We start from the raw sequence: 12,500 nt of genomic DNA, 5'->3' as shown, positions 1-12,500 counted from the left end.
TATAATGGTACATTGTATAACATAAAAACTATGTTTGGTTAAACGGCGGACATAAAAATGATTATATTTACGTAGCCAAATGCATCGTCATCTTATTAGTGACGCGCAAAAAGGAATTCAGGAGATTCCTACTGTCCCTATTTGCGAAGAGCCGAAACCACATATAAAGAGCCAAAACGCCGAAACCACGTATATTTGCATATAAAAAAAACTAAATTTGGTTAAACGGCGGGCATAAAAATGATTTTATTTACGTAGCCAAATGCATCGTCATCTTATTAGTGACGCGCAAAAAGGAATTCAGGAGATTCCTACTGTCCCTATTTGCGAAGAGCCGAAACCACATATAAAGAGCCAAAACGCCGAAACCACGTATATTTGCATATAAAAAAAACTAAATTTGGTTAAACGGCGGGCATAAAAATGATTTTATTTACGTAGCCAAATGCATCGTCATCTTATTAGTGACGCGCAAAAAGGAATTCAGGAGATTCCTACTGTCCCTATTTGCGAAGAGCCGAAACCACATATAAAGAGCCAAAAGGCCGAAAAAACGTATATTTGCATATAAAAAAAACTAAATTTGGTTAAACGGCGGGCATAAAAATGATTTTATTTACGTAGCCAAATGCATCGTCATCTTATTAGTGACGCGCAAAAAGGAATTCAGGAGATTCCTACTGTCCCTATTTGCGAAGAGCCGAAACCACATATAAAGAGCCAAAACGCCGAAACCACGTATATTTGCATATAAAAAAAAACTAAATTTGGTTAAACGGCGGGCATAAAAATGATTTTATTTACGTAGCCAAATGCATCGTCATCTTATTAGTGACGCGCAAAAAGGAATTCAGGAGATTCCTACTGTCCCTATTTGCGAAGAGCCGAAACCACATATAAAGAGCCAAAACGCCGAAACCACGTTCATACAAGTAAAAAAATTTTCATATAAATACTAAATAATTTTCATATAGATACTAAGTTTATGAATTCATACAAGTAAAAAATTTTCATATAAATACTAAATAATTTTCATATAGATACTAAGTTTATGAATTCATACAAGTAAAAAATTTTCATATAAATACTAAATAATTTTCATATAGATACTAAGTTTATGAATTCATACAAGTAAATAATTTTCATATAAATACTAAATAATTTTCATATAGATACTAAGTTAATGAATTCATACAATTTAAAAATTTTCATATAAATACTAAATAATTTTCATATAGATACTAAGTTTATGAATTCATACAAGTAAATAATTTTCATATAGATACTAAGTTTATGAATTCATACAAGTAAATAATTTTCATATAAATACTAAATAATTTTCATATAGATACTAAGTTAATGAATTCATACAAGTTAAAAATTTTCATATAAATACTAAATAATTTTCATATAGATACTAAGTTTATGAATTCATACAAGTAAATAATTTTCATATAAATACTAAATAATTTTCATATAGATACTAAGTTAATGAATTCATACAAGTTAAAAATTTTCATATAAATACTAAATAATTTTCATATAGATACTAAGTTAATGAATTCATACAAGTTAAAAATTTTCATATAAATACTAAATAATTTTCATATAGATACTAAGTTAATGAATTCATACAAGTTAAAAATTATCATATAAATACTAAATAATTTTCATATAGATACTAAGTTAATGAATTCATACAAGTTAAAAATTTTCATATAAATACTAAATAATTTTCATATAGATACTAAGTTAATGAATTCATACAAGTTAAAAATTTTCATATAAATACTAAATAATTTTCATATAGATACTAAGTTAATGAATTCATACAAGTTAAAAATTTTCATATAAATACTAAATAATTTTCATATAGATACTAAGTTTATGAATTCATACAAGTAAAAAATTTTCATATAAATACTAAATAATTTTCATATAGATACTAAGTTTATGAATTCATACAAGTAAATAATTTTCATATAAATACTAAATAATTTTCATATAGATACTTAATAAATTTCATATAAATACTAATTAATTTTCATATAGATACTAATTTTCATATAAGTACTAAGTGTATGAATTCATACAACTAAATAATTTTCATATAAGTACAAAAAATTTAAAAAAAAAAATAAATGTTAAGCTATTTTTGATGTTGTAATATTTCTTATAAGCATAATGCTCATAGAAAATGATATAAATTACTTGTATATATATGAATTTAAAACTTTTATATGGTTAAAAAGATTTTCTCCATACGATTTCCGGTTGGTGAGGTGTACGTGGCAGAAAACATATATGTTGTATGAAACTTCAACATTAGTACTTGTATGAAAATTTTAATACTTGTATGAAATTGCATACTTAGTACTTATATGAAAATTATTTTCATATATTTATAAAAGTATTTAAGTGTAATATATAAATGAGAGCAAAAAAATTTATTCCTGGTTTGCTACAGTTGGTTTAAATAGAAATAATTTTGTTAATAATGAAATGTTATTAATTGAGATTATTATTCTATACCTAACATAATGTAGTCGTTTTTTTTTAATTTAACTTTTTTTGGGGTTTGTTCTTCTATTCACATAAAATATATGTGGGTAAAGAATAAAATTCAATAAAGTTAAATATTTATATTATTACGCTCGAATACTTTCATATCATATATGAAATAAAATGAAAAATAATTGAATTGAAATTATTAATTTCAAATCAAAAGAAAAACGTATATACTCTTAAAAAAAGATATATACACTATATGCATTGAAATAAAGTAAAATGTATAAAAAATGATATTATTTGAAAGTTTAACAAATACAAGAAGAAACATCGTCCTTACATTAATAATTATATTATATATGTATAGAGAACGAAAATTCTTTCTCACGATAAGATACACAGTCTCAAAGTCCGAATAAGACCGCAATAAATAATACAATAATATGAAATTTAAATGACATGAAGTAAATTATTTAATCCGACCATAGTAGAAGAAATTTCATAATTATTTATTGTCGCGATTTCGTTCTCCTTTGCATTGTGTATATGTCGTGTACTTAATTTTCAAATATTGAAAATATCATTATAAAAATTTATATAGTATAAAAAATATTATATAAATGAATAAAAAATATTATTCTGGTTGATCCTGCCAGTAGTTATATGCTTGTCTCAAAGATTAAGCCATGCATGTCTAAGTACAAACAAATTAAAAGTGAAACCGCAAAAGGCTCATTATATCAGTTATGGTTCCATAGATCGTTAACAGTTACTTGGATAACTGTGGTAATTCTAGAGCTAATACATGCAAAATAAACACGGACCTTTTGGAACGTGTGCTTTTATTAGGCTAAAACCAAGCGATCGTAAGATCGTTATATTGGTTGAACTCTAGATAACTTGCAGATCGTATGGTCTCGTACCGACGACAGATCTTTCAAATGTCTGCCCTATCAACTTTTGATGGTAGTATCTAGGACTACCATGGTTGCAACGGGTAACGGGGAATCAGGGTTCGATTCCGGAGAGGGAGCCTGAGAAACGGCTACCACATCTAAGGAAGGCAGCAGGCGCGTAAATTACCCACTCCCAGTTCGGGGAGGTAGTGACGAAAAATAACAATACAGGACTCATATCCGAGGCCCTGTAATTGGAATGAGTACACTTTAAATCCTTTAACAAGGACCTATTGGAGGGCAAGTCTGGTGCCAGCAGCCGCGGTAATTCCAGCTCCAATAGCGTATATTAAAGTTGTTGCGGTTAAAACGTTCGTAGTTGAATTTGTGCTTCATACGGGTAGTACAGCTATAATTGTGGTATGTACATTACCTTATGTATGCAAGCGTATTACCGGTGGAGTTCTTATATGTAATTAATACAATGTATTTTTTATATATTCCTCCTATTTAAACCTGCTTCAGTGCTCTTCATCGAGTGTTGTTGTGGGCCGGTACAATTACTTTGAACAAATTAGAGTGCTTAAAGCAGGCTCCAAATGCCTGAATATTTTGTGCATGGAATAATGAAATAAGACCTCTGTTCTACTTTCATTGGTTTTTAGATCAAGAGGTAATGATTAATAGAAGCAGTTTGGGGGCATTAGTATTACGACGCGAGAGGTGAAATTCTTGGACCGTCGTAAGACTAACTTAAGCGAAAGCATTTGCCAAAGATGTTTTCATTAATCAAGAACGAAAGTTAGAGGTTCGAAGGCGATCAGATACCGCCCTAGTTCTAACCATAAACGATGCCAGCTAGCAATTGGGTGTAGCTACTACTATGGCTCTCTCAGTCGCTTCCCGGGAAACCAAAGCTTTTGGGCTCCGGGGGAAGTATGGTTGCAAAGCTGAAACTTAAAGGAATTGACGGAAGGGCACCACCAGGAGTGGAGCCTGCGGCTTAATTTGACTCAACACGGGAAAACTTACCAGGTCCGAACATAAGCGTGTAAGACAGATTGATAGCTCTTTCTCGAATCTATGGGTGGTGGTGCATGGCCGTTCTTAGTTCGTGGAGTGATTTGTCTGGTTAATTCCGATAACGAACGAGACTCAAATATATTAAATAGATGCTTTCAGGATTATGGTGTTGAAGCTTATATAGCCTTCATTCATGAGTTCATCTTGAATGTGCAAGTGTTTGAATGTGTTTATATAAGTGGAGCCGTACCTGTTGGTTTGTCCCATTATAAGGACACTAGCTTCTTAAATGGACAAATTGCGTCTAGCAGTAACGAGATTGAGCAATAACAGGTCTGTGATGCCCTTAGATGTCCTGGGCTGCACGCGCGCTACAATGAAAGTATCAACGTGTATTTCCTAGACCGAGAGGTCCGGGTAAACCGCTGAACCACTTTCATGCTTGGGATTGTGAACTGAAACTGTTCACATGAACTTGGAATTCCCAGTAAGTGTGAGTCATTAACTCGCATTGATTACGTCCCTGCCCTTTGTACACACCGCCCGTCGCTACTACCGATTGAATTATTTAGTGAGGTCTCCGGACGTGATCACTGTGACGCCTTGTGTTTCACGGTTGTTTCGCAAAAGTTGACCGAACTTGATTATTTAGAGGAAGTAAAAGTCGTAACAAGGTTTCCGTAGGTGAACCTGCGGAAGGATCATTATTGTGTTCCTATCCGTAAATATTATAAAAAAAAACAAACAAACAAACAAAAAAAGAATAAAAAAGAAAAATTATTTTCTTTTTTTTCTTTTCATTCATTTATTTGAATGTTTTTCTTTTTTTTCTTTTTTTTTTTACTCCTTGTATTGTAGTATAATGAAAATTATATCGCATACATTGTATTTGAACGCAACAAACCTTTAAACATATATAGTTGTACTTATTATTTATAAAAATAATATAAATGATAAGTTAATTTGTTCTCATTAACGTGTAATTCCTTAAAAATATATAGAAATTAAATAAAATGTAATAAAAAAGGAATTACTGTTTTTGTTGGACTAAGACATGCGCAACTTGTAAATGTTTGGGTTGAAAATTACAATTTATTGAAAGATGTTTTAAAATAATTTATATATTATATACGAAAACGAAATGTTATTCTTTCAATAAATTAAAAACTCTTGACGTTAAATTAAAATAAACAAAAAATTATCACTCTAAGCGGTGGATCACTCGGCTCATGGGTCGATGAAGAACGCAGCTAACTGTGCGTCATCGTGTGAACTGCAGGACACATGAACATCGACATTTTGAACGCATATTGCAGTCCATGCTGTTATGTACTTTAATTAATTTTAAAGTGCTGCTTGGACTACATATGGTTGAGGGTTGTAAGACTATGCTAAATTAGTTGCTTATTCTTTTAGTCAATTAAAAGAATTTAAGCACATGGTATATTACTGGATTGTATTTTTCAATCCATAATATTAATAGCATAAAAAGAAATATAGAAAATATATTCTTGAACACCTCATATTTGAACGAAATTTTATAATAAATAAGAATCTTAGTATTCCCAAAAACAATAAAATTTCAATATTATTATTTCAAATAATATATACATTTAGAGGAACGTCTAGCATAAAATATTATTTTATTCTAGGATTGCCTTAAATGTAAAAAACCAAGAAAATAATATTGTTGTTATAATGAAGTAAGTAGTACGGGATGAAAAGATTGAATATTTATTATTAAGAAAATTATATTGGTGTTAAGAAATAATTATGTATGTTTCTTTAAAATAGCAAAAAGCTAAAATATAAAATAAATATAAATATTTTTATACAACCTCAACTCATATGGGACTACCCCCTGAATTTAAGCATATTAATGAGGGGAGGAAAAGAAACTAACAAGGATTTTCTTAGTAGCGGCGAGCGAAAAGAAAATAGTTCAGCACTAAGTCACTTTGTCTATATGGCAAATGTGAGATGCAGTGTATGGAATATCTTAATATCTAGTATGAGAAATTAACGATTTAAGTCCTTCTTAAATGAGGCCATTTACCCATAGAGGGTGCCAGGCCCGTATAACGTTAATGATTACTAGAAAGATATTTCCAAAGAGTCGTGTTGCTTGATAGTGCAGCACTAAGTGGGTGGTAAACTCCATCTAAAACTAAATATAACCATGAGACCGATAGTAAACAAGTACCGTGAGGGAAAGTTGAAAAGAACTCTGAATAGAGAGTTAAATAGTACGTGAAACTGCTTAGAGGTTAAGCCCGATGAACCTGAATATCCATTATGAAAAATTCATCATTATAACTGTGATATTTATAATATTATAGTAATAGTGTGCATTTTTTTCATATAAGGACATTGTAATCTATTAACATAATAAAATATTTATCAAAAGATCATTGGTGTTAAGTTTATTCAAATTAATTTGCTTTTAGCTTATTAACATAGAATAAATACTGATGATTTGATAAAGTGTTGATAGATTTTACATATATAATGCTTAAATTCTTTTGAATTTTACAATAATATTATTATCATTGATTTTAATATTAATTGTATGCATTTATATGATTAACAATGCGAAAGATTCAGGATACCTTCGGGACCCGTCTTGAAACACGGACCAAGGAGTCTAACATATGTGCAAGTCATTGGGTTATATTAAACCTAATGGCGAAATTAACTTAACTTTTATATAATGGGATTAATTTTTAGTGAAATATTTTACTATTAATTCAATCCCGGGGCGTTCCATATAGTTATGTATAATGATAATTTATTATTATTTATACCTCTAACTGGAGCGTACCTTGAGCATATATGCTGTGACCCGAAAGATGGTGAACTATACTTGATCAGGTTGAAGTCAGGGGAAACCCTGATGGAAGACCGAAACAGTTCTGACGTGCAAATCGATTGTCAGAATTGAGTATAGGGGCGAAAGACCAATCGAACCATCTAGTAGCTGGTTCCCTCCGAAGTTTCCCTCAGGATAGCTGGTGCATTTAAATATTATGTAAAATAATCTTATCTGGTAAAGCGAATGATTAGAGGCCTTAGGGTCGAAACGACCTTAACCTATTCTCAAACTTTAAATGGGTAAGAACCTCACCTTTCTTGATATGAAGGTTGAGGTTATGATATAATGTGCCCAGTGGGCCACTTTTGGTAAGCAGAACTGGCGCTGTGGGATGAACCAAACGTAATGTTACGGTGCCCAAATTAACAACTCATGCAGATACCATGAAAGGCGTTGGTTGCTTAAAACAGCAGGACGGTGGACATGGAAGTCGTAATCCGCTAAGGAGTGTGTAACAACTCACCTGCCGAAGCAACTAGCCCTTAAAATGGATGGCGCTTAAGTTGTATACCTATACATTACCGCTAAAGTACATGATTTATAATACAATTTCGGTTGGATTATAAATTTTGAAACTTTAGTGAGTAGGAGGGTACAATGGTGTGCTTAGAAGTGTTTGGCGTAAGCCTGCATGGAGCCGCCATTGGTACAGATCTTGGTGGTAGTAGCAAATAATCGAATGAGACCTTGGAGGACTGAAGTGGAGAAGGGTTTCGTGTGAACAGTGGTTGATCACGAGTTAGTCGGTCCTAAGTTCAAGGCGAAAGCCGAAAATTTTCAAGTTTTAATGAATTGTTGAGAATATATATTATTATGTTTTCTTCATAGTAATTAAACACTTGAATAATTTTGAACGAAAGGGAATACGGTTCCAATTCCGTAACCTGTTGAGTATCCGTTTGTTATTAAAAATGGGCCTTGTGCTCATCCTGGCAACAGGAACGACCATAAAGAAGCCGTCGAGAGGTATCGGAAGAGTTTTCTTTTCTGTTTTATAGTCGTACTACCATGGAAGTCTTTCGAAGAGAGATATGGTAGATGGACTAGAAGAGCATGACATTTACTGTTGTGTCGATATTTTCTCCTCGGACCTTGAAAATTTATGGTGGGGTTACGCAAACTTCTCAACAGGCCGTACCAATATCCGCAGCTGGTCTCCAAGGTGAAGAGTCTCTAGTCGATAGAATAATGTAGGTAAGGGAAGTCGGCAAATTAGATCCGTAACTTCGGGATAAGGATTGGCTCTGAAGATTGAGATAGTCGGGCTTGATTGGGAAGCAATACCATGGTTTATGTACTCGTTCTGGGTAAATAGAGAATTTCGGTTCTTGTTCCCCGGATAGTAGTTACGTAGCCAATTGTGGAACTTTCTTGCTAAAATTTTATAAGAATTATATCGCAAGATATATATTCTTATTTAATTATAACGATTATCAATTAACAATCAATTCAGAACTGGCACGGACTTGGGGAATCCGACTGTCTAATTAAAACAAAGCATTGTGATGGCCCTAACGGGTGTTGACACAATGTGATTTCTGCCCAGTGCTCTGAATGTCAAAGTGAAGAAATTCAAGTAAGCGCGGGTAAACGGCGGGAGTAACTATGACTCTCTTAAGGTAGCCAAATGCCTCGTCATCTAATTAGTGACGCGCATGAATGGATTAACGAGATTCCTACTGTCCCTATCTACTCAGTTGTTTGTAGAACCTCGAAGTGAACGGACGTGTTTGCGCATCATTGCGAGTTTTTAAAAGCGATTTTTAAGTATTTTTCAGTGTTTCTGAAAGTGATAAAATTCTTCGGTTTTTCCGGTCTGTCGGTAGCCTGTAGTGAAATAGACACAGTAAGCAGGTACGTGAGGGATTATACACATCGTGTGTATTCCCAAAAGTGTGTAAGGATAGCGGCTTAGGCCATTAACTAGTGTGTGGATTAGTGAACAAAGTGTGGGATTTCCCAGCAGTGCGGATATAGCGGCATCTGCCATAACAAACATTGTGTACAGTGCAGGTAGTGAAAGTTCTGTGTTTTTGTTGTGCGCGAGTGTAGGAGAAATGCCTCCACCACGGAGGAGAGGGGCAAAAGCCCCAGCGGAGAGCGAAGACTCCGGGCCTTCAATGGTCCAGGTGGAGTCATCGACCGATGAGGACGGAGTGGGGCAACCCTCGCGGCCCCCACCCAAGAGGAAGGCGCGATTAGGTTCGCCACCACAGGCGAACTCGGGCGAGAGCGGGACGGATGGAGTACTCCAGAAGCTGGATACGGTTGCAACAAAAGCAGCCGTAGGACTGAAGGTTGCGGCGAAGGACGGAGCCAGTGGAAGCAGGCAAGGTTGCCCAAACAGCAAGGTAGGGGGCAACAAGGGGGGTAAAGGGGGTGTTATTGGGGTTGAGGGCCATGTTACGGCGATGAAAGCCGTAACAGCCCAGTTGAACGAGGTTGTGTTCGGGGCGAAAAGCCTCGAAGTCACAACGATGAAGGAACTCGTAGGGATCGCCTCTAAATATGAGGAGATCCTTATGAGTGTCCTGACGGAAAATGCTCATCTTCGTGGGCAAATTGAGGGTTTGAAGGGTGGTATTGGGACATCTTCTGTCCCTCGGAGCACAGCAGGGGCGGCTGCTGCTGCTCCCTCGGCGCCTGCCCCTCCAGCACCCGTGCTGGAGGCAATTGCGCCGACGGTGAGGAAACCAGTGGAAACCTGGTCGGTTGTGGTGAGGAGCAAGGCTCCTGTGACTTCCTCAAAGGAAGTCATAAACAAAGTCGTTAAGGAGGTGGGTCCTTCACTGGGCGTTCGTGTCCATGATGTGAAGTCAATCAAGGGGGGTGGCGTAGTGATACGCACTCCCTCTGTTGCTGAGAGGGAGAAAGTGGCGAGCAACGCCAAATTCGGTGAGGTAGGGTTGGACGTTAGCGTCAATAAAAAGTTGGGGCCCAGGGTCGTGGTACAGGGAGTACACACGGAAATATCCCATGAAGAATTCATGGAGGAGCTGTTTCGGCTGAACCTTCGGGAGTTCAGCCCGGAGTCCAAAAAGACGGACGTGAGGATGGTCAGTCGTCCCTGGAAGGTGGCGACTGATGGCAGGACAAATGTTGTCCTAGAGGGTACGGACAAACTAATGTCCACCCTCCTAGATGCGGGTAGGTGCTACGTGAGGTGGTTCTCCTTCCGTGTCCGTGCGGATAGTCCCGTGACCGGCTGCTTCCGGTGCATGGGTTTTGATCACCGAGTGGCAGAATGTAGGGCCAAGGCCGACGTCTGTCGGAGGTGTGGTCAGGAGGGCCACAAGGCAGCCAGTTGCGTCAATGCCCCCCATTGTCGCAACTGTGCATTTAAAGGAAGGCCAGCTGGACATCTCATGATGTCGGCTGCCTGTCCGATTTACTGTGGGGTTGTCGGACGTGCTCTCGCCAGACATTAATGGGTGAGATTTTTCAATTAAATTGCCAGAATTCTTATGCAGTTATGTGCGAGTTAGGGAGTTGCATGATAGAGGCTGGGTGCAGCATCGCCTTACTCCAGGAGCCATACGCCACCAATTTTGGAATGGTAAGTGGTCTTCCTGGGGGTTTCAGGGTCTACACGGACCTTAGGTGTAATGCTGCAATAGTTGTGACTGACCCAAGCTATGACTGCATAGTTTTGGATTCGTCACAAGAGGGTGTATGTGTTTCTGTAGAGGGGGTGTTCGGTAGACTGATTGTTGCTAGCATGTATTGTAAGTTTAGGGAACCAATAGAGCCTTATCTGCGATACATGGATAACCTACTACTCCTTGCGAGTGGTAGCCCATTTATCCTAGGGATGGATGCGAATGCCACGTCCTCGATGTGGTTTAGCAAGTTTTCTCGATGGGCGCACAGATATCGGAGCCACATTCGGGGTCGGGCATTAAGCGAATGGATGGCCGCTAACAGCCTCCACATCCTAAATGAGCCAAGCGTGTGGTACACATTTCATGGTCCTAGAGGGGGGAGCGACATTGACGTGTCCTTGATCAATGAGGCAGCAAATAGGACGTTCAGTTTTAGGTGGGAGATTATGGGAGGGTGGGGATTGAGCGATCATAATTTGATTAAAATTATGGTTACTCCTAATTCCCCTCCCTCGACGCATGCAAGTCCATTGCGGCGATGGCGTACCTCTGGTATCGACTTGAACCAATATGGACAGTGTGTTAGGGAAGCGGTATTGGACATACCGCTTAGTGAGTTTGAAAATCTGGGGGTGGACGAGCAAATTGCTCGGTTGTACGAATTGGTCTGGGGAGTGAACGATAGGTTGTTGAAGAAATATAAGGATTTTAGGGTTAGGAAAATAAAGTGGTGGACGCAGGAATTAACCCTGAAGAGGAGGGCTGTCCGGCGATTGAGACGGAAGTTTCAACGCGCTCGGCGGTCAAATTCGGATAGGTTGGCCCAGATTAGGAACGATTTTAGTTGTGCGATGCATGAGTATAAGGCCATGCTAATTAAAATCAAAGAAGAGGAGTGGAGGGGGTTCGTTAATGAGCATAGGGATGACCCCTGGGGTCAGGTCTTAAGGATTTGTAGGGGTCGTAGGAGGGAGGACATCACTTCTCTTCGTGTTGATGACACCGTGTTATCAACTTGGAGTGAGTGTGCAGGGGTTCTGTTAGGAGCATTCTTTCCTAGGGCTGAGGAGCTGGCACCTCTTGCACAAGAGGTACCGGTTCCTCCACTTGATGATGGGGAGTTGGGATATGCCTTTAGCCTGGTTAGGTCTAAACGGTCCCCAGGTCTTGATGGTTTGAACGGAGAGTTGTGCAAAAGCTTGTGGAAGTTCATTCCGGAATACTTGGAGGTCATTTACGATAAGTGCATTTGTGAGGGGTATTTTCCACGTGAGTGGAAAAGTGCTAGGGTTGTTCCTCTCCTGAAGTCACCTGATAAGATTAGGAGTGATCCACGATCTTATCGGGGCATCAGTCTTCTTCCAGTGCTGGGTAAAGTACTGGAGAGAGTTATGGTGGAAAGGCTTCAGGGGCTAACGCGGGATTTGAGGTCGGATAGGCAGTATGGCTTTAGGAAGGGACGTAGTGTAGAGGACGCCTGGATGTATGTTCAGCGTGCTGTCCGGGAGAATGCCAACAAATATGTCCTTGGCATATTTGTCGATTTCAAGGGGGCATTCGATTACCTAATCTGGGATCGCGTGATTCAACGATTGGAGG

At 37.4% G+C, this 12,500-nt stretch overlaps 2 non-coding genes and 1 pseudogene across 2 annotated transcripts; all 3 read left to right on the top strand.

The window, feature by feature from the left end:
- The first annotated feature begins 3,144 nt into the window (after positions 1–3,144).
- On the top strand, positions 3,145–5,134 carry LOC128923599 (small subunit ribosomal RNA). Its single transcript, XR_008472367.1, has one exon. It is a non-coding gene; the product is annotated as a small subunit ribosomal RNA (ribosomal RNA).
- Positions 5,135–5,629: 495 nt separating this feature from the next.
- LOC128923577 (5.8S ribosomal RNA) lies at positions 5,630–5,808 on the top strand. The gene has a single exon (XR_008472351.1). It is a non-coding gene; the product is annotated as a 5.8S ribosomal RNA (ribosomal RNA).
- A 453-nt stretch (positions 5,809–6,261) lies between these two features.
- The window catches only part of LOC128923609 (large subunit ribosomal RNA), a 9,311-nt pseudogene continuing 3,072 nt past the window's right edge, over positions 6,262–12,500 (top strand).

Source organism: Zeugodacus cucurbitae, chromosome Y (assembly GCF_028554725.1).
Source record: "Zeugodacus cucurbitae isolate PBARC_wt_2022May chromosome Y, idZeuCucr1.2, whole genome shotgun sequence".
Lineage (NCBI taxonomy): Eukaryota > Metazoa > Arthropoda > Insecta > Diptera > Tephritidae > Zeugodacus > Zeugodacus cucurbitae.
This window is presented reverse-complemented; position numbering and strand designations above follow the sequence as displayed.